General features: G+C 48.4%; 1 pseudogene; it reads right to left on the bottom strand.

The window, feature by feature from the left end:
* Window positions 1-2,485: 2,485 nt before the first annotated feature.
* The window catches only part of LOC146833891 (uncharacterized), a 33,362-nt pseudogene continuing 8,169 nt past the window's right edge, over window positions 2,486-27,678 (bottom strand).

Here is a 27,678-nt window from a genome sequence, read left to right as displayed (position 1 = left end):
TGAGGCCAGATCTATTGCTTTTTGTTCTTTTAACAGTCTGTTTGTGACTTTTGGTCTTGCAGGAGGTGGGGAGGCTGCTTCTTAAATGCCCCTGAGGCGTTGGATTAAGGGCATGTCACTTTGGTGCATCAGGGCTTGTCTAACTTGCCGTGTCCTTCCAGTGTCCAGGAAAGGTCCTCTTGGGGAGTGTCGGCTTCATGGGCCGCTTTCAAGGGTGTATCCTTGGTTGAGATCTGTCGTGCAGAGACTTGGGCGTCTGAACATACGTTTATCAGGCATTATCGTTTGAATTGCGCTCACACTTATCGTTTGATTTTGGGAGTGGAATATTACATGCTGTGGTGCCTCCTGCTCCTGTTGGATTGTTCCTGGGATGTTGCATTTAATCACTGTGGTGTGCTTATGTCCTGTGTGTTTTTTGTTTTCTGATGGTATGTCAAAAACCTGCTGTATGGGTGTCTGTTTTGGAATACCTCATTTGTTATTTGTTATGACTGGATCAAGGAAAGTAAAGGTAATGCCCTGATTACTTACTGGTAATCCTCATTACTCTTAGTCCTACTTGTCCTCGACCCAGTCATACTTCGCTACCCCATCCCAGTATCAGGCCTTTGTTTTGCTTGGTATTTCAGGAAGTGCTATGGGTTGTCTATTCTATTATAGCCCTTGGAAGGAGGGTTCGGTGGGGTTAGTAAGTGTTTCCTGTTTTGTTTCCTGTCTGTGATTGGATACTATCTCATTTGTTACGACTGGGTAGAGGACGAGTAGGACTAAGAGTAATGAACAGGTGGCATGGCACCTAGGGGAGGGGCACCCTTAGTCACGCCGCGGGCATGAGTCCATCCTGGCCCAGAAGGGGCCGTTGAAGATACGGGGTGGTGACATCATCGGGGGCGCAGCGGAAACCTGGAGGGCCATTTAAGGCTGAGCACCAGGGTTTCCAGCCTCTTTTGTCCTCTTGGACCCGACCTGAGAGCAGGCATCATTGGCGCATCTTGAACCCTTGGTCAGAGGACTCCGGAACAGCGGCGACGTTCGGTGGCATTAGACGCTGTGAGTATGCTTCTTGCTGGGGGTGGGTTAGAGGGGTCCGGGGTGCGTAGCTGGAGTGAGTGTGCGGGGGGTGGTATGCCCGATTGCATGCAAGTGCGCTGCACGGAATGGGGGTGCGCGGTTGGAGTGGCCCGGCAATGAGTTCCATGGAGGCGAGGCAGGCCAGTTTTGTTGGCAAGTCAGAGGCGGGCCGCCGTCAGGGTTGCCGACGTGACGCGGGGGCAGCCCGAATTAAATGACAAATACCTCCCCGGGTTTGGTTGGATATTGAGCCGAGCAGCGCATGATTGGTAATGTGGACATGGCTGCTTCAGTATGCGGCCTCACTTGATTAAAGTATTGGATGTGAACGTCATCGGCACGATGGGCGAGGGCGGCCGAGACTTTGGTTTTGGATGTCGCACCGAGGAGTGCATGGTTGATGGTGGACACGGCTGCTTCCGTACAATTGGAGCGGGGCGGCCTCAAATGATTTAAGTATTGGCGGGTAACGACATTGCTGCGATTGCCAGGGTGGCCCAGACTTTGGTTTTGGATGTCACACTGAGGAGGGCATGGTTGATGGTGGCATGGCGGCTTCCGTACACAGGGAGCAGGGGCAGACTCAATTGATTTAAGTATTGGCGAAGAACGGCATCTGCGTGATTGACGGGGGCGGCTCAAAATTTGGTTTTAAATATCACACCGAGGAGCGCAGAATTGGTAGTGGAGACGGCTGGTTCCGGACACGGGGCTGGGGCTGGAGCTGGGAAGCCTCAATTAGCTTGCACATGCGCGAATCCCGGAAACGGATCAGATACTAGGCCATTCGCACGTATCCTAGCTGTCGGCTCGGTGTATAATAATCTGATCCATTTAGTAAAAAGGGGGCAAAACCCTATCCGCTCCAATATATTAAAGAGATAGAGCCATTCAAGCAATTCAAAGGCTTTAGTCGCGTCCAAGAACACCGCCGCCGCCTGTACATCCGGGTGTAAATAATGTAAGACCGAAAAGATTGTCCTAAGGTTATGGGAGGTAGACCTCCCGGGTATAAAACCCAATTGGTCTGGTCAGGCAATGAGGGGGAGCATAGGTTGCAACCTGTTCACTAATAATTTTGCCAGAATTTTGACATCCACATTAATGAGCGACAGGGGACGATATGAATCTAAGTCGGTATCAGGTTTCTCTGGTTTTAACAAGGTGATGATTATCGCTACTGGCATTGTTTGGGGTAGTATACCCGTTTCGTGAACTTCCTCATAAACCGCCAGGAGCCTGGGCGCAAGTTCCTCCGCGTAAGCTTTATAGAAAGCGGTCGTCAACCCGTCCGACCCAGGGGCCTTATCTAAAGGCAAGCTTTTAATCACTTTAGCCACGTCTTCGACCGTAAATGGTAAGTGCATGTACTCCCTGTGTCGGTTGTTAAACCAAACCAGTTCCAGGGAGTCTAAAAAGTTTGCATGCCCTCCGGGCATTCGGTTTGTGTAGCTGTGTATAATTTGGCATAAAAGGAGGAGAACTCATAGAGTATAGCCACCGGACCTCTGATAGTACCACCACCCTTATCGACCAGTTTGGGAATGTAGGCAGTATACCGCGGGGTGCGAATCATGCCGGCAAGCGTACGTCTTGGCCTGTCACCCTCTCCATATCTACGCGCTTCTGCATATTTCCCAAGAAACTTCACCTCCCTCTGTGCCTCTTCATCATATTCTAGTAATTTGGGCTTCAACTGAGCTAAAATAGCAGGTGTGCCATCAGAGTAAAAGCGCGCCTCAAGATCTTTTATTTGAGTCTCAATGTTCGTCAATGTAAGTCTAATGGCCTTAAATACCCCCGCTTGCCTAGAAATACACTGTCCCCTAATGACCACTTTGAATGCTTCCCACAACGAGGCTTCAGTGTCGACAGTACCTGTATTGAGAGTGAAATAATCAGTTATATCATTAAGGATTCCCTCCGTAAATGCCGCATCTAATAACACATGTGGGGGCAGTCTCCAGCAGAATGCCCTCCGCGTGGCGTCAGGGAGCGAAATTCTCAAGAGACATGGGGAATGATCAGATAGTGTTCTCGGCAAGTGCGACACCTCCACCACCCAGCTCACCACATCCAGAGTCGTCAGCCAGTAATCCAACCGAGACCAGGCCTTATGATGTTCAGAGAAGCAGGTACCCTCTATAGATTGAGGATTTCGTAAGCGCCAAACGTCAACCAGGTCCCCATCGTTGAGTAATGCATTCAGAACTTTGCCAGTTGCAGGATGATGTGTCCTCGCCGTACCCTGTCTATCCATGACATCATTTAAAACGACATTAAAGTCTCCCCCCCATAGAATCGTGGTGCAACCAGTCACTTTAATTTTGGCCCATATATCTTGGAAAAAAACGGGAGAGTCAATAATAGGTCCATATATTGCTACCGAGGTTAAGTCAATCCTCCCAACGTGCCCACCAGAATAATGTACCTTCATTCAGGGTCCGTGTGCACCTCTCTCTCTCTACAGTCAATGCCACGTTTAACCAACACTGCCACCCCACGGGAATAGTTGGAATAAACCGATGTGTATGCGAACCCCCATCTTCTATGTTTGAGTTTTGGGGACGACTGAGCATGGAGGTGAGTTTCCTGTAGCATACATAGATCTATATTATGTCTCGCGAGGTATGCATGTACTAGCCTGGATTTCCTACTGTCGTTTAAGCCTCTTATGTTCCATGTCAAGCAGTTTATACTGGTCTCGTAGTGTACAATAAGGTCATGTGTGTGACATCGCTATATCTAGTGCAACATGTGTTGGTCTTAAGTCTAATCACGTGTGTCATTCAATAGCATACCAATACACCAGCCAAACATTGAACAACATCCCCTCCCACACCAACCCAATCAGGTTGAAGAATGCCCTCCCAACAATAAAATCCAAAGCAGCATAATTCTGGGAAAGTTCCCATGGGGATGTATGAGTACCGGCCTACAACCCTACAGTGGCAGGGTGCCCAAGAAACTGCAAGGAATCGAGCCTGCATCACAACAAAACAATAGATATGTGGCTCCACCTCAAGAGTAAGTGCCTCTACACCCCGTCCCAAAGTTCCAAACATTATCTAATAACAAACACCTACAGAAAACAGAGCAGCAGCGATAGAAGATAAAGCAATATTCTCCTGAGGTATCCAACAGTCGTTTGCAGCCCCAGGTCTGTTCATCGTATAACAAACAGTCTAAACTATCATTTGTTAGCTACAAACAGCAGTATTGATCGATAAAAAAGGGTAAGGAGCTGATATCAATACAGAACACATGTACAGTCCCTCTTCAGTACCTAGGAGGAATAGAGACTCTGATTCGCTTATGTCTCTTGCATAACGTGCATTTTTCTGCTAAACATGTACCGGGGGGATAATGCAGTTGCTGACGCTTTGTCTCGGTCTAAGTTGGCAGAGTTCAGGGCACGGTGGCTGCAAGCGGACGAAGTGATGTTGGAGTTCCCAGAGGAGTTGTGGTGCCTTGGTTTCCCATTGCCACAGACCTAATCGCTGGCTCCCAAGACAAAACGTATGTACGGAAAGGCTTGGGGGGTGTATGACGCATCATTCAGTTTGGGCGATGAAACAGAAAGGTTCACCTCAGAAGGGGTACTGGGTTTTCTCGCGGGACAGAGGGACGGGGAAAAATCATTGCCCCTAGTGCGCAGGCAGCTGTCTGCCATTGCCTTCTTTGCAGGGTAAAAAGGGGTCAGGGATCCCACCAAGGACTTTAGGGTGCGGAAGGCCATGAGGGGATGAGAACGAATAGTCTCGGTGTGAAAGACGGCAGACGACCTATAAACGTTGAGCGGTTGGGGAGAATTTTGAGGGTCTTGTAGCAGGTTTGCAGGTCCCAGCACGAAGTAAAGCTATTCAGCCTCACATACACGCTGGCCTTTTTTGGGGCCTTTTGCATATTAGAATTGGTGGCGTCTTCAAAGAAAGGACGGGAGGCTAGAGGTGGCAGACGTGTTCCTGGAGGTAGGGGCAATCCATCTGAGGGTCAGGAGGTCAAAGATAGACCCGCTAGGGAAAGGCACATGGGTTAAATTACACGCGGCCCCGAATACCTCGTATTGCCCAGTGGCGTTGGCAAGGGATTTCCTCATAGGGCGATCAGTGGTGGCCCCAACCAGGCTGCTAGTACACATTGACGGGGCGCCAATGACTCGATATCAGTTGACCCAGGTGTGTAGGTGCGCGTTGGCCCACCTGGGCGAGAACTCAGCACAGTTTAGCTCCCATTCATTTTGCATCGGGTAGCCCCACCACAGCAGCAGGAATTGGCCGGCCAGCAGAGGCAATCAAAAGGCTGGGTCGATGGCGCTCAGCATGTTTTAAGAGGTACACCAAATCTGGTGTAGATAGAGGAATGATCCTGAGGGGCCCGTTAGCCATGGTCATTACAGCAATTCTCTCTTTTACAGTTGATGAGTGTAGGCCAGTGCACATAGGTTGGTGCGGGCATTCCTTTATTCGCAGAGTAGAACAATTCTGCTGTTCCAGTCTGGAGAAGGCCCAGGGGGACGCGGGGTTTTTACACCACGAGGTAGGTGTGGGGGGGGCGTAGATTGCAAGACCTGTTTAGGCAGCTCGAACAAGCTAGAGAAACAGAAGTATTCACCATGCTGGTCATTTTGGTCATTCACGCAGGTGGGAATGATATGATACCGCTAGGCAGGGGAGGGCTGAGAGAGGCCTTGTTCGCAGCCATGTCAAGGATAAGAAAATAATTGCAGACAACCTCAATCCTGTGGTCGGAGGGCATACTGTGGGCTGTATGGGTGGTGGGGGAACACTGGTTAGGGCCATAAATTAGTTTGTAAAAAAGCTGACCCATTCAGTCTAAAGAATCTTAGCAGGTTCCACCATAGGCAAAAGTCGGCACATTTTGCTCCTGCTAAGGAAAAGAGAGCTGTTCCATCAGGACGGGGGGCATCTGTTGGGCAAGGGCAAGGAGCTTTTCATCCAAACTATACTGGGGGGAATTGCAGAGCAGAGTCAGTGCGGGGGGGGCTAGTGTGCCAGGGAGCCTCTCACCCTGTGGCGGGGCCCTGACAGTTAACAACAAATGGGGATGCACAACAATAGAGGTTCAGCGACTGGATGGACCCCAGGAGGGGGTAGGATTGGCTTGTACACCGGGCAGGTGGGGAGGGTGGACTGACTTGCTGGTGGTCCTGGACTTTCCTGCCCTAAGCCATGACGTATGGACTGACTAGAACCTTGGCGAGACTGCCTGTGTTTTCAGGTACCCCGGTGGGCCGGTGCACTATGTGGTGCCCTGAAATTCAAGTAGTGCAACAGCTGTGGCGTGTTCGCGCGTTCCGGTACAATGTGCGCAGCAGAGGGGATGCTGGATGGGCCGAGAAGGCCAAGTTTAATGTTGTGCCTATTTGCCTTACTGCCTTTTACCTGTTGATGCCGCTAAAGTTTGTTTTTGTAAATATTACATATCGCTGCAACTTTGACCACTGCGATTGCTGAGACTCCGGTGCCTAAACCCGGCCAACTCAGACTCTGCTGGACCTGGGGAGCCTTTCCTGTGGGATCCACTTGTCGGTGGGACTGCGAGGACCAGCCTGCACAGCGCTACCATCACCGCTGCAGCTGGGGCCTCTTCCCGCCCACTCCTCCTCCTGATCTCTTCCCCATTTAAAACGCCCCGCGCATACGCGCTAGCGGAACGCGCGCGTGACATAGCACGGGGCGAAGACCGGGCAAAGAGCGGGCCGTTTGAGGCCGTTCGAGAACGGGCGAGTTAGGGCTTGGGCCACCCCTCTCGGCCTAGGACTCCTCATTCAACTTTGAATCCGAGCTCGGGACCATGACCTCAAGAGAAACGGGGAGCAAAACGACACTGGCCGCAGGGACGGCAAAAGGTACTTTGGACACGTACTTTGCTAAAGCGGGGTCACTTCTTATTGATGAAATTACTATCCTAGAAAGGCGCATCTCGCAAGAAATTGACTGGGTTAGGAGGTCCTCTTTGGGACCCCTTGCACATGCCACTACCCCAGAACAAACGCCTGATTATACAACAACAGATGCTGGGGGGACAAATGCTTTGCTTGACCTTTCTGACCAATGTAATCTCAATACACCCCCTATTGATTGTGACATCTCCGCCCCCGTAGAGCTCAGTATATTACCTCTTCCATCACTCAAGCCCCCTCCACCTTCAATCATTGCCAAAGTAAGTGTGTCTAATAGGGACGCAACTACCAAAAGGGCCCACCAGACTGCGCAGCCATCACAGCGGGAGAGGGAAGGAGCTATTCCGAAAAGGAAAAGAAGGGCCCCAATTACAGGAGGGCGAAAGCCCAAGATCCCAAAATATAATCCTATGTGCGAGGGTAATCAACATGGTTCAGCCAGCAGGGGTCAAATCAATTATCAAAAAAAAGGGCACCATCCTCCAATGCCCCTGCCCAGACATCTCCCAGCTTAAATGTCTTAGCGGGGGAGGAGGATCTTACCCTCTCGGACATTCGTACTCTCGAGGAAAATGCTCAACCCCCTAGAAGACCGTTTAGCAAAGATGGAAATATGCTTAGTGAACATTCAAAAGGGAATCGCACAATTAGCTGATGCCTCAAAAAAAGCTAGTCAACTTCCAAGTGGAAGGCCGAGCCACAGTGGCAAGACGCTCCCATCAGCGCCTCCAATGGAGGAAGGGCGCCCTCCATCTAAGCCTATACAAACACATCATCTCACACCATCAATTCTAGAAGCTACAAACTCCCAAGCCCCAACTTGCGTAGTAAGTGTAAGCCCGCAAAAGAAGTTAGCTGCACCCGCATTGGGGGCACATGGTAATGTTACAAAACATAGATCAATTAACTTGCCACCGGAGGCCATTCTGTACACAGTCATCCTAACAGGTATTCCAGAATTAAAACCTTCTACTAGAGAACCAGTGGAGGCCCTGAAAAATAAGGTAATCCACTGGCTCTCTGCCAATAGGCCCCTCCCGGAAGGAATCCATAGTGAGGTGCTTATGGTGAGGAGAGTCTCATGGTTAGGCAATACCAGGAAATTAATCCATGGAGACTGTGTCTTGATCAATTTCTGGGACCCCCTTACTGTTTCTCACATATGTGGATGGCCACACCATGCACAGGGGACTTCTATCCAATCGCTTCCTCTATCTTTCTTTTATCCATCTCCAAGACGCGAGCAGGTAGAGGAGGGGTGGGAACTAGTACGCAGGAGAGGAGGTAAATGGGCCCCAAGTGAAAGAGGCGACCACCCTCTTCCCAGATTTCCGCGACATGACCATTTTCCCACCTATAATAGGTTTAGCAGCCTAGATAGGGTGGATTGACCAAATAAGACGGGGGGTGAGGAGGACCTGGCCCAAAATAGGATTTTCACACCCAAAATACGACAAGCAATCCCCATGGAGAAGGATAATTATGACCAGAAATATATAAATGGAGAGACATGTGCAAGGACCTCTACCCCTCCACATAATATAACTGAGGCGATGGCCGTCCAAGCTGGCAGCTTAGCTAATAACCTATCAGCAGGGAACGACCCTGGAACGGTTGCGCTCCCAAACTTACCAACATAGAGAATTAATTGTTCCTCTCTTAAGATTTTATCTTGGAATGTGGCAGGCTTGGGCAATAAAGTGAACTGCCCGGTCTGGAGTTCCTTCATCCAGGACAAAGATATATGCCTGTTCCAAGAAACCTGGGCGAGGGAAGAAGTCACCTGTACAGGCTTTGCTACATTCTCCACACAAGCGAAATGGGGGGGTAGAGGGCGTCCTTCGGGAGGTCTGGCAATCTGGGTGGCTAACGACCTGGGATGTAGGGCCGCTGTCCTTCCACTAAATAAGGAGGACATTTTAGTTGTACTGTTGGAATGGCCAAACGCAAACAGCCTTCTGCTGATAAATGTTTACTCCAGGCCAGCCAACATTACACAGGAGTCGCGCACTATTGAAGAGCTTGCACTTGCCCTAGATGAAATTCCGGAGGGCATCCCTCTCCTAATAGAGGGCGATCTAAATTGTCACTTTGATCCCCTTTCGGGCATACTGGATGGCTTGGCCCAGGAGGAGGACCTGGTGTGGTCTGTACCTCCATCGCAAGCCCCGGCCCCAAGAGCTTGGACCCCTTTGGCTCTACAAATTACATCCCTAACCCTGAAACATGGTCTTCGGGCCTGCAATGGAAGGATAAAATCTGACATCCCCCCAAGATGCACCTACAATAGAGTGGGCACAGAGTCAAGACTCGACTATATTCTGGTCCCATTAGCCTCGTGGTCGCTCATCAAAGACTTCCGGGTGACATCTAGGGAAGACAGCGACCATAACGCATTGGAATTGGAATATGACCATCCTGGTCTCGAGGCCATGGAGAAACAGAGGGTGGCATCTGAGGCGGGGTTAGGCCTTACGAACAACAGACGTAGAGTGAAATGGGAGAAATTAGCTTCCAATTCAGGGAAGATACTAAGGCTGTACGCCCGGGTAATTCTCATACTTGAAAAGGTCCAGGCACTCATGGTGCTCGGTACCACCCAGGGTGCATACAAACAACTGGGGCAGCTGCACAAAGACCTCATCAAATCGGCGTCCGAAAACCTTACCACTATACCAAACAGGGCTAACGGACATGCTGCCGGCCCCACCCCACCTGGTATAATACTGTATGCCGTAAGGCAAAAACCGATTTACTGACATCTATTAAGGCGGGCAAGGGAAGCGTGGAAATTAGGGCCAGGAGAACGGCTTACAAGTCTCTGATCACTAATGCTAAAAGCGAATGGGAGCACCAAAAATGGGAAACACTTATTATTTCCCTGGCATGCAGGGATTCGCGCAAATTCTGGCGCTGTGTGAACACAGGTTCCGAGGAGCTGGCCCCAGCAATAGAGCCTAACATTTCAGCTAGGGTATGGCAAGATCATTTCCAGTTTCTATACAAGTCACCTGAAGGGGAAATGACTACTCCCACCCAGACGGCTAACACTACTTTGGAAGTGGTGCGACTCACAACAAAGGAGGTCCGAGCAGCTATTGCCGGGTTGGCATCAGGCAAGGAACCAGGCCTGGATGGCCTGCCGGGTGATCTATTCAAGCAAGAACCGGATGTCTGGGCACCCTATTTAACGATCTTATTCAATTCCGTTTTGGGGGTATGGAGGTGCCTGACACTTGGCTGGGCGCAGAGATTGTCCCCATATTCAAAAAGGGTTCGCCTCTGCTCCCAGCCAACTACAGACCCATTAGTCTCATCGATGTTCCTCAAAAGATTTTCGGCAGACTAATGCTTAATCGCCTTCAAGATTGGATTGAAGAATGCGAAATCATGAGTCCCTATCAAGCAGGGTTTAGAAGAGGCATCTCAACTACTGACCAGATTTTCCGTCTGAATCTCTTATATTGGAAGACTGTCTTAATCGAGGGCGGCAGCTTGTACACGGTGTTCGTGGACTTGCGAGCGGCCTTCGACCTAGTGCCCAGGGACAAACTATGGGCCGTCCTGACGGACTTAGGAGTTCCCGCCGATATCTTGATAATTTTGAAAAGATTACACCAGGGAAATTTTGCCAGGGTAAGGTGTGGCAGAGGAGGAACTCTTTCGGATGGTTTCCCCGTTGACAGGGGGGTCAGACAGGGCTGTGTGCTTGCACCGACCCTCTTCTGCCTCTTTGTCAATGGGGTCATTAGCCATCTTAATGGGTTGAGTAACATCGATGCCCCCAGGTTGGCTGGCAGCAGGGTTCCTGCCATTATGTTTGCAGACGATACCCTGCTGCTTTCCAAATCCCCCATGGGCATACAACGGGTGTTGGACGGATTTGCGAACTTCTGTGTGAAGCGTGGATTGGAGATCAACGCTTCTAAAACCAAGTACATGATCTTCAACCCGCCCTCCCCAACACGCCCGAGTCCCTTGATAGGGTCCTCCAGATTAGAGAGGGTTTACACGTTCGAATATCTGGGGGTAACAATCAACCAGTCTATGACTTGGGATTCACACCGAACTAAGGCAAATTTGAAACTGATTCAGATGACGGGTGGCATATCTAGGATGACAAAAGGATTGATCTATAAGCCATTTGGTCCCCGCCTACAAATCTATAAAACCCAGGCAAGAGGGGCAGTGCTATATGGGGGTGAAATATGGGGGCATACTGCCGCCCAGAAATTGCAGGTCACGGAGAACAACTTCCTAAGGCAATTGGCAGCTTTACCATCTAGTACCCCACTACTCCCACTAAGACTAGATCTGGGCCTAAGACCTATTACAGAGGAGCTGGGACTCAAACCCATAACATTTTGGCGCAAAATATGGAGCACACCGGAACTTTCTAATTATAGAGTTGAGCTTCAAGAGATTCTGCGCCTTGCAAAAGCCGTACAAGTTCCATGGTTAAGATATGTCAAACAAACATGCGAGTCACTAGGAAGACCAGATTTGTGGTTTGATCCAGGAAATGCATGCTGTAGGATCTCACGCAAATCTATCTCCAAGGTTTACTATGAGCACAACCTACGCGTTTCAATCAAGAATGTTCAGGCAGGGTCCTTATCTGAACACTTCCTGGGGTTCAAAGACTCATATCATCTGGAGCTCGCTTTTGATGATATCGGCCCATCAAATACAAGGAAGCTATATATGCAATGGCGCTATAGTACTCTCCCCTTCAGGGCGCACACGGACCACTGGACACACTCCCAGCCTACAGTGCAATGCCCAGCTTGTGTTCATTCGCGAGAGACTGACTTGCACATTATATTCTTTTGTCCAGCTTACCAAAGAGCAAGGAACTACTGGCTCGTCCCACTGCTCAAAAATCTTGGCTTTAGGCAATATCTCCCAGCATTTAGAATTTTAAAAACAGACTTATCGGCCCCAATTGTATTTGCAGTTGCAAAATTTTTAACAGCAATGTGGTTTAGTCGTAATCGCTGTATAAAACTAAACACAGTTGACTGAACACTTTTGACAATTTTAGATCAATTGTTTTATGATTGATTTTAACTCATTTTGTGTGACATATTTTTTCCTGTATACTTGTTGCATTCTTTCATGGTCCTAGTGACCGAAATAAAGTTGATAAAACAAAACAAATATTACATATATACAATTATAGGATATTTGTCCTTTCGTATTGGTTTGAATACCTTGTTTGATGTGAATAAACAGCTACACCTTGGACAACGTAACCCAAATCTAAGCTTTCTTTGGGACAGCGGCGCTGAAAGAAAAGGTGGGGGTCTGGGAGGAGTAAATGGCACGTTGTGCGCGTACTATGAGGATTACCAGTAAATAATCAGCGCATTGGCCACCCTACCTCTGTCTCACAAAGCTTGTATTAAATGCAGGCCGCTCAAAAGCCCCTCACACAGCCCATGTTTAGAGCGCAGTCGCCATCTTTCAGCAGGATGAGAAAAATCCGAGTTTGGGCAACACAAGGTTCGCATGTATCATACATAGCAGATATTTAGCACCCAACCTGAAATAAGCCAGGCGCGCAATGCCCATACAGCTCAAAGGGCTTCAGCCCCCCCCAAGTAGTGTGTGCCAGCCTGGGCTGAGATAGCTTCTTGGGCACACATACAGTTTCTGAGCTGCTGTAGGCTGTAGGGTGACCAACCGTCCGTAATTTTCACGGACAGTCCGTGAATTTACTGTTCTGTCCGTTGTCCGTGAAGGAAGTTTTCACGGACAGCATTTGTCCGTAATTTTAGCCCTGGGGCCAAAGGACAAATGTTCAGCAGTTGAGATGGCTCAGCTCACGCAGAAGGGGGAGTTTCCTGTGCAGTGATTCAGAGGGAGGGGCAGCCAGGGTGCAGGTTGCTTCAAAGAAATGTAAATGTGGGGACTGGTTAATCTGGGGATGTAAAGGCTGCTTAATTGAGACATAAATAGGTGTTAATTGACCTAAGCTGCCTGAGGTGAAAGAGTTTGTCTTTTTCCATGGTCTTGTTAAGGTTTTCCAAGCTGAGCTGTGAAGCGGTGCTTTGCACCTACAACTGAGGTCACAAACCACTGTTACATTACATTACATTGCCACTCACAAAGAGGATGCGAATAGCTCTTTCATTCCGTCTCATGTTTACAATTTGGAAGGTGTTGCAAAACCCCTTTCAAAATTCAGAAACTCTTTCCCCACTCTTAAAACAAGTTATTTGCATTGTAAAAATATGTTTCGCTGTCAAAGCGTGATTCAAAGACTTTGCAACAACAAAAAAACCTTTATGACACACGCCCCCTGGTGGATTGACCTGTTGGTATTCTTCTTGCATTAAAAAGGATTTTTTTCTTATTGTGCTTTTCACTGTGGAAATGCAGGCTGTGGACAGTGGTAGTATATTAGCTGCAGTAAATATACATATATCAATGTCACCTTGCAACTAACTGCAAAATAAATCACAGATGGAATGTGATATTGTGTGTGCCGGTGCCTCACGAATCAGGATGCTTAACTAGGTCAAGGCTTTAAGTGAGCCGGGTCCTGCCTGTGCTCAGCGTCGGGTGCAGTTCTAAAAAGCAGGTGCTGAGATGGGTCCCTATTCGTCTCACCATTTTTGCCCTAATCCTCAGGGTGGAAACAAATCTTAACTCTGCTGCAGTTCCACCCTTCACTGCCTTTGATGTAACTCCAAAGAGACTGGTTACAGTTCTTTCACAGTGTCATCATTTTAGAACTGAAGCATTTTCAATATTATTTACAACGAAGCAAAGTTGTTGCTTATTTGTCTTATGCAACTAACAACCATTGACAAAGCCAAAAGTCCTGGCTTGTTCTAGGTGGATTGTTACTTATTGTGTTATTTATCTGGATGCACCGACAGAAGCAGCAAATTTACCAGTCGGGCGGCAAAATATGCTAAGAACAGATTTCTTAGCTTATGTGTTTTTAAGCCACGCCCTTAGTTACATCGGCCAAGGCCCTTTGACAGACCCCCCCAGTTTTTTCATCCCACGTAAAGACCTGTACTAGGTACTGTACATATGGCTTTCCTTCTTCATCATTTTCCTACAACAGTCAGCAGAAACATATCATGCACCATTGAGGTTATTTGTGTCCTGCAAGCTACAGTCAGTGGAGACGTAAACCTTAGGGGTTTGCATGATATCATCATCATCATCATAGAAACTTTATTTCATACATATCACCTCGGTACATCTGCTGACACATAAAACAAGCTACACGTGAGGGGGCATGACACTTTAGGTTATACTGTCCCACCTGTGATCCTCATCTTCTTGATATAACTATACTGCTCTCCTACCGTTACCCTGCTTCCGTCCACTCTTCATGCTTATGCTCTGATTTACTAGTGAATATCTTGGTGGCATCTTTTTGTGCTGGGTTTTTTTTATACTGTGGACATTTCAATATCTCAAGGTTAGCATTGATCAGGCAATTCCCTTGTTGCTTTCATGTCATACACCTTCTGCACATCTATGTAGACATGCTACAATGATTAATGATTCTATGCTAATATGATCCTTCTAAATGTTTACTCCTGTTATGACAACACTTTATATGGAGCTCCGCAAATTGTTTCTCTGCACTCCTGCTATTGTGAAATGTATTGTATAGTGCGCTGTAATAGATTCATCATGTGCTCCCCCTTACCCTTATTTATTTATTTTGAAGGTTTTATATAGCGCTGGCTAGACACAGAGGTATCAGAGCGCTTTACAAGATAAGGATAGTATAAGGCACATAGGGTATAAAAGCATATGAAAGGTAGTGTAACAATAATTTGAAATATACAAAGTACAAACAACATGAGCATTATACAAAACCAGATAAATAAACAGGGGCAGGAGCTATACATTTAAGTAATTAGGTAAATGGTGAAACAGGAGAACAGGGTATATATTACTGAACAAATATAGTATGATTGATAAGAGATCAGGAGTAGGACACAGGTTAGGAACCCCAATAATTATTGAGGAGGTGGGTTTTGAGGTCTTTTTTTAAACTAGAATAGGAGGGATTACAGCGCAGGTTTTTTGGGAGGGCATTCCAGATAATAGGGACATTGCCAGAGAAGGAGCGAGATTGTGTAGCTTTCTTTTTATGCAGAGGTGGGATTATGAGTAGGGTGTTGGTGCTTCTCAGAGGTCGAGTGGAGCCCGCAGTGTGAAGTTTCTTTGAGAGGTACTGCGGAGTGTTTTGGTGGAGGACGTTATGATTAATGCAGGAGGTTTTGTAGGCAGATCTGCCTTCGATAGGGAACCATTTAAGAGATTTGAGAGCCGGGGATATATGATCGAAGCGTTTGCAGTCCGTGATGAGCGTGGCAGCAAGGTTGAGCACAGCTTTGATTGGAGCTAGGTGTACCTTGGTGGATTCCATTAAGGATGGCATTACCATAATCAATACTTTACAGAACAAGCGACTGAACAACGAGTTTGAAATCATCGGTGGGTATGAATGGTTTGATTTTCTTGAGGTGGCGGAGAGTGAAGAGGGCTCCTTTGGCCGAGTTTTTGATGTGAACATTAAGGGTTAGGGTTTTGTCGATAGTGATGCCAAGAGATTTGACGGGCTTGGACAGGGTGAGTGAGCAATTGAGTGCATTGAGGTCAGGGATCCAAGATTGAACGGGTAGAGGGTTATTTTTGGGGGAGAAGAGAATGATTTCGGTTTTGTTAGGGTTGAGTTTGAGATGATTGGAATGGAACCAGGTTTGGATCTTGGTAAGGGTGTTGTTCAGGTGTAAGATGTCAGCATGAGTAGGGTGTTGGTGCTTCTCAGAGGTCGAGTGGAGCCCGCAGTGTGAAGTTTCTTTGAGAGGTACTGCGGAGTGTTTTGGTGGAGGACGTTATGATTAATGCAGGAGGTTTTGTAGGCAGATCTGCCTTCGATAGGGAACCATTTAAGAGATTTGAGAGCCGGGGATATATGATCGAAGCGTTTGCAGTCCGTGATGAGCGTGGCAGCAAGGTTGAGCACAGCTTTGATTGGAGCTAGGTGTACCTTGGTGGATTCCATTAAGGATGGCATTACCATAATCAATACTTTACAGAACAAGCGACTGAACAACGAGTTTGAAATCATCGGTGGGTATGAATGGTTTGATTTTCTTGAGGTGGCGGAGAGTGAAGAGGGCTCCTTTGGCCGAGTTTTTGATGTGAACATTAAGGGTTAGGGTTTTGTCGATAGTGATGCCAAGAGATTTGACGGGCTTGGACAGGGTGAGTGAGCAATTGAGTGCATTGAGGTCAGGGATCCAAGATTGAACGGGTAGAGGGTTATTTTTGGGGGAGAAGAGAATGATTTCGGTTTTGTTAGGGTTGAGTTTGAGATGATTGGAATGGAACCAGGTTTGGATCTTGGTAAGGGTGTTGTTCAGGTGTAAGATGTCAGCATGAGTTTTAATCTTGTAATAGATTTGGGTGTCATCGGCGTAGAGGTGGTAATTTATGCCTGCTTGGTTAAGATTGAGGGTGAGGGGTTCCATAAAGAGGTTAAAGAGGGAGGGAGAGAGAATAGATCCTTGGGGGACTCCAAGGGAGACAGGAGTGGGGGTAGAGAGACAGTTTTGAATTTTGATTTGCTGAGTACGGTGTTGTAGATAAGAGATGAACCATTTGTAGGCGGTGCCATTAAGGCCGAAACGGGTCCTAAGCACATTAAGTATGGCTGAATGGTTGACTGTATCGAATGCTGCGGAGAGATCAAGAAGTATAAGAAGGCAGGTCTCGCCATTGTCAAGTGATTGATGGATGTCATCTATGACATTGAGCATTGCCGTTTCGGTGCTGCAGCCTTTTCTGAAGCCAGATTGAAAGGGGTCAAGAAGGTTGAAATTTTCTACGTGTTTGTCAAGTTGTAGTAGGACACATTTTTCAAGTACCTTTGAGAGAAGGGGGAGGTTAGTGATGGGGCGGAGATTATTTAGGTCATTGGGGTCAGCATTGGGGTTTTTGATTATGGGCGAGATTTGACCAAGCTGAAGGGAGGAGGGGACACAGCCCGTGGAGAGAGAGGTGTTGATGATTTTGGTCCAGAATGGGGTGATGATGTGCTTAAGGGCAGGGACAAGGTTGGAGGGTATTGGGTCTTTTGTGTGGGAAGACTGTTTTAGATTGCCAATTATATTGAGGACTTCAAGCTCAGTGACGGGGAGAAAGTTGAGCAAGGAGGCACTGTTCTTAAGTTGAGATTTAGGGGAATTGGTTACTGGAGATGTGGAAGGTGAGAGGCGTGTGGAGTGGTGGGGGGGTATGGAAATGGGTGGGTGAGGAGGCTCGCTGGGGAGTGGTAGGATAGAGGGCAGAGGAGAGAAAGTGTCACCTGGAAGGGGGGATGTGGAGTAGGCATTAGAGGTGAGGACAAGATTGGATTGGGAGTTGGAGGATAGTTGTGTGGGAAGGAAGGATTGGTCAATTTTGGCAATTTTTTCAGAGAAGAAGTGGGCAATTTCTTCACATCTGTCTGATGAGGCTGTCATATTTGGAGGTGCGGGGGAAGTTTGGTTTCGGATGATTTTGAAGAGTTCCCTGGGTCTGTTTTTGGCACGATCAAGTTGAGTGCGGAAGAAGGATGCCTTTTCCTTGAGGATGTGTTTTTTGTAAGTGGATCTAGCATGGCTGAGAAGTGCAAGATGGGAGGGTGAGGGATGGTGTCTCCAGGTTCTTTCCGACAGTCTGAGTGCCCCTCTCATTATTTATCTCTGTATTAAACCAAGAGTTTGAGGGGGTGTTTCTTTGGTTTTTGAGTTTAGGCGGGGCTAGTTGATCAAGAATATCCGTAACAGTATTGTTAAATAGTTCAGTGACCTCATTCGCATTTTGGGAGGGGGGAATGGGAAGAAGTTGAGCTTGGAGTTTTGATTGTAGAACACCTGGGGGGATGCCTTTTAGGTTTCTGGTCAATTTCTTAGGTCTGGTAGTTTTAGGGGTGGGGAGGTTTGCTGAGGTAGCAATGGTGAACAGTATAAGGTGATGGTCTGACCAGTCAGTGGGGATGATATTGGTAATGGAGGTCAGATCTTCGTTGGACAGAATGACGTCAAGTATGGATCCTTTAGTGTGAGTTGGAGATTGGCAGAGTTGTTTGAGTTCGTTGATTTCAAGAAGTGAAGTGAGGAGGGTGATGGTGGGGCCATTGGTATCATTCCAATGGAGGTTAAGATCCCCAAGAAAGAGATTTTTTGAGTTGGATAATGCTGATTGCGCCAGTAGATCAGATAAGTCCTCAATGAAGGGCTGTGGTGGTCCCGGGGGGCGATAGATGTTGTGTAGACGAAGGTGGGATGGCGAGGCTTGTATGAGGATGTATGACGTTACAACGCATACTTTTACAACGCATGCACTTACAACGCAATTTTTACAACGCAACATCCACTACAACGCATTCCATTACATCGCATGACACTACAACGCATTTTTAAAAACTACCTTTACAACGCATTCCATTACATCGCATACTACCTTTACAACGCATACCATTACAACGCATAATATTACATTGCATTTAAGGTAAGTGTTGGATAGTATAGGGGTAAAAATTACTATTCTAACTCCAGGGGGTGCAACAGTAGGGTAAGTGTTGGATAGTATAGGGGTAAAAATTACTATTCTAACTCCAGGGGGTGCAACAGTAGGGTAAGTGTTGGATAGTATAGGGGTAAAAATTACTATTCTAACTCCAGGGGGTGCAACAGTAGGGTAAGTGTTGGATAGTGTAGGGGTAAAAATTACTATTCTAACTCCAGGGGGTGCAACAGTAGGGTAAGTGTTGGATAGTGTAGGGGTAAAAATTACTATTCTAACTCCAGGGGGTGCAATAGTAGGGTAAGTGTTGGATAGTGTAGGGGTAAAAATTACTATTCTAACTCCAGGGGGTGCAACAGTAGGGTAAGTGTTGGATAGTATAGGGGTAAAAATTACTATTCTAACTCCAGGGGGTGCAACAGTAGGGTAAGTGTTGGATAGTGTAGGGGTAAAATTTACTATTCTAACTCCAGGGGGTGCAACAGTAGGGTAAGTGTTGGATAGTATAGGGGTTTTACCCCTATACTATCCAATACTTACCTTAAATGCAATGTAATATTATGCGTTGTAATGGTATGCGTTGTAAAGGTAGTATGCGATGTAATGGAATGCGTTGTAAAGGTAGTTTTTAAAAATACGTTGTAGTGTCATGCGATGTAATGGAATGCGTTGTAGTGGATGTTGCGTTGTAAAAAATGCGTTGTAAGTGTAGTGCGTTGTAAGAGTTGCGTTGTAAAGGTTGTTCCCCCTTGTATGAGGATGTTACCTGTTGTGAAGATGGAGATATCAATATCACCATGAAAGGCTGGGGAGGGAGCGGTGGATATTTTAAATCCATATGGTATATTGGTTGATTTAGAGATAGGGAGGTGTTGAAGGAAGATGCTCTTCCATTTGGAAGGGCGTTTGGAGTAGAAGATGTAGTTGGTAATAATGGGGGAGGTGAGGCTGAGGTAGTTATCGACAATGAGTGTTTCAGGGTTGCGGAGGAGGAGTTTATGTTTGAAATTTTTCCTTGCGTGTTTGGAGAGATTTTGGGGGTAGAGAATGGTCCAGGAGTTGGGGCCGTGTTTAGAGAGGGTATGGTCCTAAGGGTGATGGTCAGTGCTGTGAAGGGGCATGTTGGGTGGACGTGAGAGGGAGACAGAGCGAAGAGAAGGAAGTTAAAGGAGATGGGGGTAGGGGAGGAGAGGAGGATTGTGAGCCAAGGGGGGGGGCCGCTGGGAGAGTGTGGGGTCGAAAAATCGGGGGCAAGATAAGGAGGTAGTGCTAAGCAAGAGAGGAATAAAATCAGGAGCAGATTCGATAGCAAAACAAATTACATCACTGATGTTCAGTAGGGTAGAAAAGGTAAAACAAGCACGGTAGATATGATGAATCAAGCAAGGGGGCAAATAAGCGAGGAAATACAGTCAGGCGCAGATAAGATAGTAAAAGCAGATTCCAGTGCTAATATGGATCACATTAAATAGGTAAACAAACACGATAAAATAGGGGAGTAGGATAAACAAGGGAGGAATTAAAAATCAAGAGCTGATTAGGTAGCAAAACAGATTACATCGTAAAATTGGAGCAAATTAAATAGGTAAGCAAACACAAACCTCAAAAAGCAAAAGATAAAATCCAAAAACAATAGTCTGTGGGGGAGCAATTATATTATATTAATATTATATCATATGTTAGCAATATGAAGCAAGTAGCTTGGTTTGATAGGCTCGATTTCCAAGGTTTACTCAGGATTTACGACGATGGCGATCCCAAACCTCCGGGGCCCACAAAAAGAGCTCAGTCTACATCAGCCATCTTTTAGACGGCCAGACAATGCTTCCAGCGCTCACATCAGGCTGCAGCCCCCAGACAGCACCTCGTCCGGTGGTGATTTGTACCAGCCACTTTCCTTTAATGTCCGCTGTGCCAGTAGGCGCTCCTTCGCAATCATCCCTCAGGCACCGCTCCCCCTCTAGTCTCAAACTGTAATGATTAGCAAGTTTTCGTGCCTCAAACGTGAACAGCACAGAGCACTAGGCACAATAGGCAATCCAGTGCCAAACTTCACAGTCAGTGCGGTGCCACAGACACTCCACCAGACAGGTTCACGCGATCACCACACCAGGAACAACCCCTGTACTCTCAGCAGATTTCTTCAGCATCAGTAACGGTAAGGGGGTAAGGGTTTATATTCCTTTTACAGATCCCTCAAGCCAGTTTGAGTGGAGTCTGCACAACTGAAAAAAAGAAAATAAACTGCTAGGCTAGACATTTTACGAAGAGAATGTGCGTGTTTCATTTTTCCCAGAGTCTGCTTTCATTTTCTCATGCACAATGTATGGATTTAAGACAAAGCATACTTTCAGTGCTCTGGAAATAGGAACATACGGGGCAGGAGAGACGTGGTACTATCCTTGTGCTCTCTTCTGCTGTATATGCGAACAACAGCCGTTCATTGACTTGGTGCAATTTTCATATTTCAGTCTGGGGTGCAATGCCATCATCATTAACAGCAAATATACTTGCCCATTGACGTTAGCACAATTTAATAGGTCTCACATCAGCCAAGACCTTTTGATTTTTCGGATGGACTATATTACTATTGATTTGTTCGGATGGACTATATTACTAGCATCTCATGTCTGAGTGCCACTGTGAGATATAAAGCAGCACGCATAGGATGTAGCTAAATGGGACTTGCACCGCTGGACTAGAGTGCAATCCTCCGAGTGACCAGCTTTGTGTCAGATGCCACTGGATTCAAGCTAGCCTGGCTGATGAGGGGTATTACCCCGAACCGGTACCAGGATGCTTTTTTCCGGTCCAGTGAGGACCTGGCTTGGCAGTTCAAGCTGGACAGTTCCCATGAGGCAAAGGGTCAAGACTGATTTGCATATGGCTGGGTCTGAACTGGGGTGGCGAAGTGAGCTAAAGAATGATGATAGATTCAACCCAGATCTGTTACTGGGGGTGAGTGTCTGAAAAGTTTCAGCACTCCGTCCATCCTCTCCTTGTGTTTGCTTTGTTTGCCCTAAGTTGGCAGGGTATGCCCAGACGTGGGTTCCTTGCTCACTTTACCACTGGATTCAACCTAGCCTGGCTGATGAGGGGTGTTACCTAGAAACCAGTCCCAGGAAAGTTGGGGGAGGTCAGCTGTGGGAGGGGGGAGGGGTTGGGGTTTTCGTTGTTTGTTCATAGGCTAGTCCGACAGTTTGGAGGGATTAGAACGCGGATATCTGAAAACTGCTTGCTTACTATGAGTGCTGGGTCACTGCCCTATGACTGGGAAGACAATGGTTAGAACAGCGATCCAGCAGGGGTCACCCTGCCCCCTGCGTGTAGTAACCTGGAATGTCCGGGGATTGAATGATCATCGTAAACTGCGGAAAGTCTTGCAATACCTTTACAGACAGGGCGTGGATGTGGCCTTCTTACAAGAGACGCACCTTCCAAACCACAGCCCCATGCTGCGAACTGGGGGGCTGAGACATTTTACGAAGAGAATGTGCCTGTTTCATTTTTCCCAGAGTCTGCTTTCATTTTCTCATGCACAATGTATGGATTTAAGACAAAGCATACTTTCAGTGCTCTGGAAATAGGAACATACGGGGCAGGAGAGACGTGGTACTATCCTTGTGCTCTCTTCTGCTGTATATGCGAACAACAGCCGTTCATTGACTTGGTGCAATTTTCATATTTCAGTCTGGGGTGCAATGTCATCATCATTAACAGCAAATATACTTGCCCATTGACGTTAGCACAATTTAATAGTGCATGCAGCTGGGTTTACAACACACGCTAGAGGGGTACTCACTTGGTTCAATCCTCAGTCTGACTTCGCTGCGCAGCTGCTTGCCATGGACGGAGGGGGCAGATATGTCCTCTCTCGCTACCAGGGCAGGGGACTAGATTTATTATTAGTTAATGCCTACGGTCCGAACTTTGATTGTCCTGATTTTTACGGTAAATTGGCCGATACGGTGAGGGGCTGTGGTGATTCGCAGATTCTGTGGGGAGGTGATCTTAATGTGGTGCTGGACCCGTGTTTGGATAGATCGGGGGGGCGGCTAGGGCACCGGCGGCTGCGGCTACGATGTTACACAGGGAAATGATCCGAATGGAGCTTTCAGATGTATGGAGGACGCTTAACCCCGAGGCGGGGGGCTTCACGCACTACTCGGCCTACCACAATCTGCATACACGTATTGATTACTGGCTTGCGTCGTCGACGCTCCTCCAGCGGGTTGGCCTGTGTCAGGTCCTGCCGCGGACTTTGTCTGATCATTCCCCAATTTTATTATCTATTGACACGCCTAGGAAATCCATTCCGCCGTTCACGTGGCGGTTCCCTCCCTATTCGCTATTGGACCCCTTGTTTAAGGAGGGACTGGCAGAAGCTATTGCTACATTTTTTGACACTAACGTGGGTTCAGTTGACAGCTTCCAGACGGTTTGGGAAACGTTTAAGGTCTACATTAGAGGGGTGGCCATGGCTAAACATTCCGGGGTGCTGCGGGACATTCGTCGGAGACTGGCAAATTTGGAGCGTAGACTGGGCGAGGTAGAGGCCAGACAGGTGGGGGGCGGGGGAGCCGGGGCTACGGAGGAACTGAAGACGCTATTGGAAGAGTACCACGTGGCCGCGGATGCGGAAGTCAAACACCTGGGGAAGTACGCCACGGCGAGGGTGTACGGGGAGGGTGAGAGGTCGGGCTCGGTCCTAGCGAATTTACTGTAGGCCAGGAGGAGCAAAACTAACATTACCAAGGTCAGATCAGACGCTGGGGAGCTACTGACTGAGGAGGGGGAGATCGCAGCCTGCTTCCGGTCGTACTATACGGCACTGTATGCCTCTCGGCAGACGGGGATGGATGACGAAATACGTGAATATTTGGACCACATACAGGTGCCCTTTCTCTCCAATGCCCATAGGGAATTTTTGGCCCTCCCCATACAGAGGGACGAAATTCTTGAAGCTCTGGCGAGCATGCGTGCGAATAGCGCGCCTGGGGCAGATGGCCTCACGGCTGCTTTCTATAAAAATTTCGCGGATCTCCTCCTGCTGCATCTTTCGCAGCTGTTTGATGACATGTGCGAAACGGGTAGAATGCCTAAGTCCATGAGTGAGGCCATATTGGTGGCCATCCCTAAGCCAGGGAAGCCCCCAGAAGAGTGCAGCTCTTATAGACCACTGTCGTTGCTCATTATAGACACGAAGATATATGCGAAAATACTGGCTACGCGACTGGCGCTGTTAACGCCGGAACTGGTGGCCCCGGAGCAGGCGGGCTTCATGCCTGGTAGGAATCTGACCTACAATCTGCGGACGGTATTCGGAACCATGCAGCATGTCCGAAGAGACGCCAAAGCACTAGCGGTGTTCCTAGATATGGAGAAGGCGTTCGACTCGGTGGAGTGGCCGTTCATGAGGCAGGTGCTAAGTAAAATGGGCCTGGGCCTGTTCTTCCTGCGAATGATGGGGTCCTGTACACTGCCCAAAGTGCACGGATACGTCTGGGGGGCAGAGTTACTGACGCTATTCAGATCTCCAGGGGCACTCGTCAAGGCTGCCCCCTGTCGCCGATACTATATGCGCTGGTGGCGGAGCCGCTGGCCTGCGCTATGCGTGAATACCACGGCTTGAGGGGGGTGAACTTCCCCACCTACAGAATCGTGGTTTCCACTTATGCAGATGATACTCTTCTGTATGTGCGGGACCCAGAGAACAATTTGGCTCCGGTGCTGAGAGAAGTGGTGCACTTCGGTGCCCTCTCGGGCTTGAGAGTGAATTGGAGTAAGTCTATTGCCTTCCCGCTCACCCCATCCACGTCCCCCTTTGAGATGGAGTTCCCGCTACATTGGTCTGACGAAGCGATCAGATATCTGGGAATCCGACTGCACACGGACCCCGAAATATTGATGAGGGAGAATTATGGTAGGGCTATAGCTAAACTTGAGGACGACGTGGACATTTGGATCGGCCTCCCACTTTCCTTGATCGGCAGGATATCGATTATGAAGACGGTGGTCCTTCCTCGCCTCCTCTTCCTGTTAGTTAATATCCCCATGGTGTTACTACGGGTATTTTTCGAACGCCTGCGTCGGTCACTACTGAAGTTGGCATGGGCGGGCAAGCAGGCTCGAGTCAGCTGGCAGGTGCTTACATTACCCTACCATATGGGAGGACTCGGTGCACCTGATATGGAATTATACTACCGGGTGGCTCAGGGAGCGCAAGCATACAGCTGGATACACGGGGAGGCCTCGGTACCGTACCTCATACTGGAGCGATTGTTCGCTGAACCCCTCCCGCTGCCAGCGACCCTATTTGAAACACCCGTCCGCCGGACGGGCTACCTGGACTCCCTGAACTCCACGAGACATGCTTGGGATAGTATACTTAGACACCAGGCTGGGGCATTACTATATTCGCCAGCAATGCCAGTGGAGTGGGCGCGATGGCTATCCCCCTGCAGGGACGAGGGTGTGGTGCGAGCTCTTAAGGCGCTCAAATTGCATGTAATGGGAGACCTGTTTGAGGATGGCATCGTGAGGACGTGGGAAGAGGTGGCTGCAGGGGTGGCCGCCCCGTCGCAGCTGCATTGCTTCCAATTTCACAGAGTCAGGGGGGCGCTGCGACAGCAACTGGGGGACGATATGGCATAGCCCCTGGAGGTGCTGGAACTGACATATGTCATCAAACACAAGTGCCCTCGTCGACTAATATCTCACCTATATAAGATAACTATGGAGCACCGAATACACCGGTACCCCAAGGCTAGGCTGGCCTGGCAACAGGACCTAGGGACGGCAATAGATGACGCCATGTGGCTGTATTGTTGCGCGGGCACACGTAGGATCTCACTACATGGGAGGCACAGATTACTACATTTTAAGTACATAGAGTTTATTATACGCCGGACAGGTTACAACGTTATGGTCTGCGAGAGGATGCTGTGTTAGAGAGATGCGGGCACGACAGGGCGGGTTTTTTTCATCTGGCGTGGGAATGTCCGGGGGTCTACAGGTTCTGGCAGGCAATTTTCCGCAAACTGGGTGCACTACTGGAGCTCGAGCTGGCCCCGGAGCCGGCGGTGGCCCTGCTGGGTTACTCTAAGAAATGGTTGACATGGGACTATTGATAGCTAAGAAAAGGGTGGCAATGTGTTGGATGAGAGGACCATTGCCCACAGTGGAACAATGGGCCCGGGATGTATTGTATTGCTGTACGCAAACCGAGGTGTTTAGTGAGTTACTCCCGCCGCGCAGTAGGCCGAAGAATTTCTGGGGGCTATACACAGAACGTCTCAGGGGACAGGGGGGGGCTCCGGAGGGGGTCGCGGAGACAGGGGCAGTTCGGGAGCAGGGGAACGGAGGGACAGGAGGTCACCTGGGGGGTGATTGATGGACGTCGGGAGGGAAGCCGCGTGTGTGGGGTGCCAGAACATGTATTTGTAGGCGGAAGGGAGTAAGTAACGAGGGGTGGGGAGATTTGAGAGATAGTGGCAGGAGTGCTCAGGGAATGGCAGGAGGGGGGGGCGGAACAAGAGTGAACCGCGCAACCTAGTAGTAATTGGGGCATGCACTGCTAGAGATGGTCTGTTCGGATGCCTAGAGGTTGGGCGGTTGGGGGGGTGGGGGAGGGAGTTTGGGGTGTTTGAATAGATTAACAAAAGATACAAGAACACTGTGGCTCCTCAGTAGGGGAGGGCATATAAGCCGTGACATACTACCACAATACTGGGACTGCCTTTTGGCTGGACTAACTTGGGGTACAGCGATGCCCGACCTCCGGGTTGTGGGATAAGCTACCGGACTTCTGTGAAGGTATGTGGGAGAACAGCCGGCCTCAGGGTTGTAGGCGCATTATGTTGTATGTCAGCATGTGCTCTTTGATAATAAAGACATAAAAAACAAAAAAAAAAAAAAAAAAGAAACCAGTCCCAGGATGCTTGTTTCTGGTCCAGTGAGAACTTGGCTTGGAAGTTCGGGCTGGACTGTCCCCATGAGGCACAGGGTCAAGACTGATTTGCATATGGCTGGGTTTGAAATGGGGTGGCAAAGTGAGCTAAAGAATGCAGATGAATTCAACCCAGATCTGTGACAGGGGTGAGTGTCTGAAAAGTTTCAGCACTCTGTCCATCATCTCCTTGTGTTTGCACTGTGAGATGTAAAGCAGCACGTATAGGATGTAGCTAAATGGGTCCTGCACTGCTGGACTAGAGCGCAGTCCTCCGAGTGGCCAGCTTTGTGTCAGATGAATATATTATACATATAATTTTAGCAAAATCAAAAGGTCTTGGCTGATGTGAGACCTATTAAATTGTGCTAACGTCAATGGGCAAGTATATTTGCTGTTAATGATGATGACATTGCACCCCAGACTGAAATATGAAAATTGCACCAAGTCAATGAACGGCTGTTGTTCGCATATACAGCAGAAGAGAGCACAAGGATAGTACCACGTCTCTCCTGCCCCGTATGTTCCTATTTCCAGAGCACTGAAAGTATGCTTTGTCTTAAATCCATACATTGTGCATGAGAAAATGAAAGCAGACTCTGGGAAAAATGAAACACGCACATTCTCTTCGTAAAATGTCTAGCCCCCCAGTTCGCAGCATGGGGCTGTGGTTTGGAAGGTGCGTCTCTTGTAAGAAGGCCACATCCACGCCCTGTCTGTAAAGGTATTGCAAGACTTTCCGCAGTTTACGATGATCATTCAATCCCCGGACATTCCAGGTTACTACACGCAGGGGGCAGGGTGACCCGTGCTGGATCGCTGTTCTAACCATTGTCTTCCCAGTCATAGAGCAGTGACCCAGCACTCATAGTAAGCAAGCAGTTTTCAGGTATCCGCGTTCTAATCCCTCCAAACTGTCGGACTAGCCTATGAACAAACAACGAAAACCCCAACCCCTCCCCCCTCCCACAGCTGACCTCCCCCAACTTTCCTGGGACTGGTTTCTAGGTAACACCCCTCATCAGCCAGGCTAGGTTGAATCCAGTGGTAAAGTGAGCAAGGAACCCACGTCTGGGCATACCCTGCCAACTTAGGGCAAACAAAGCAAACACAAGGAGAGGATGGACGGAGTGCTGAAACTTTTCAGACACTCACCCCCAGTAACAGATCTGGGTTG

This window comes from Triturus cristatus, chromosome 4_2 (assembly GCF_964204655.1).
Source record: "Triturus cristatus chromosome 4_2, aTriCri1.1, whole genome shotgun sequence".
Lineage (NCBI taxonomy): Eukaryota > Metazoa > Chordata > Amphibia > Caudata > Salamandridae > Triturus > Triturus cristatus.
This window is presented reverse-complemented; position numbering and strand designations above follow the sequence as displayed.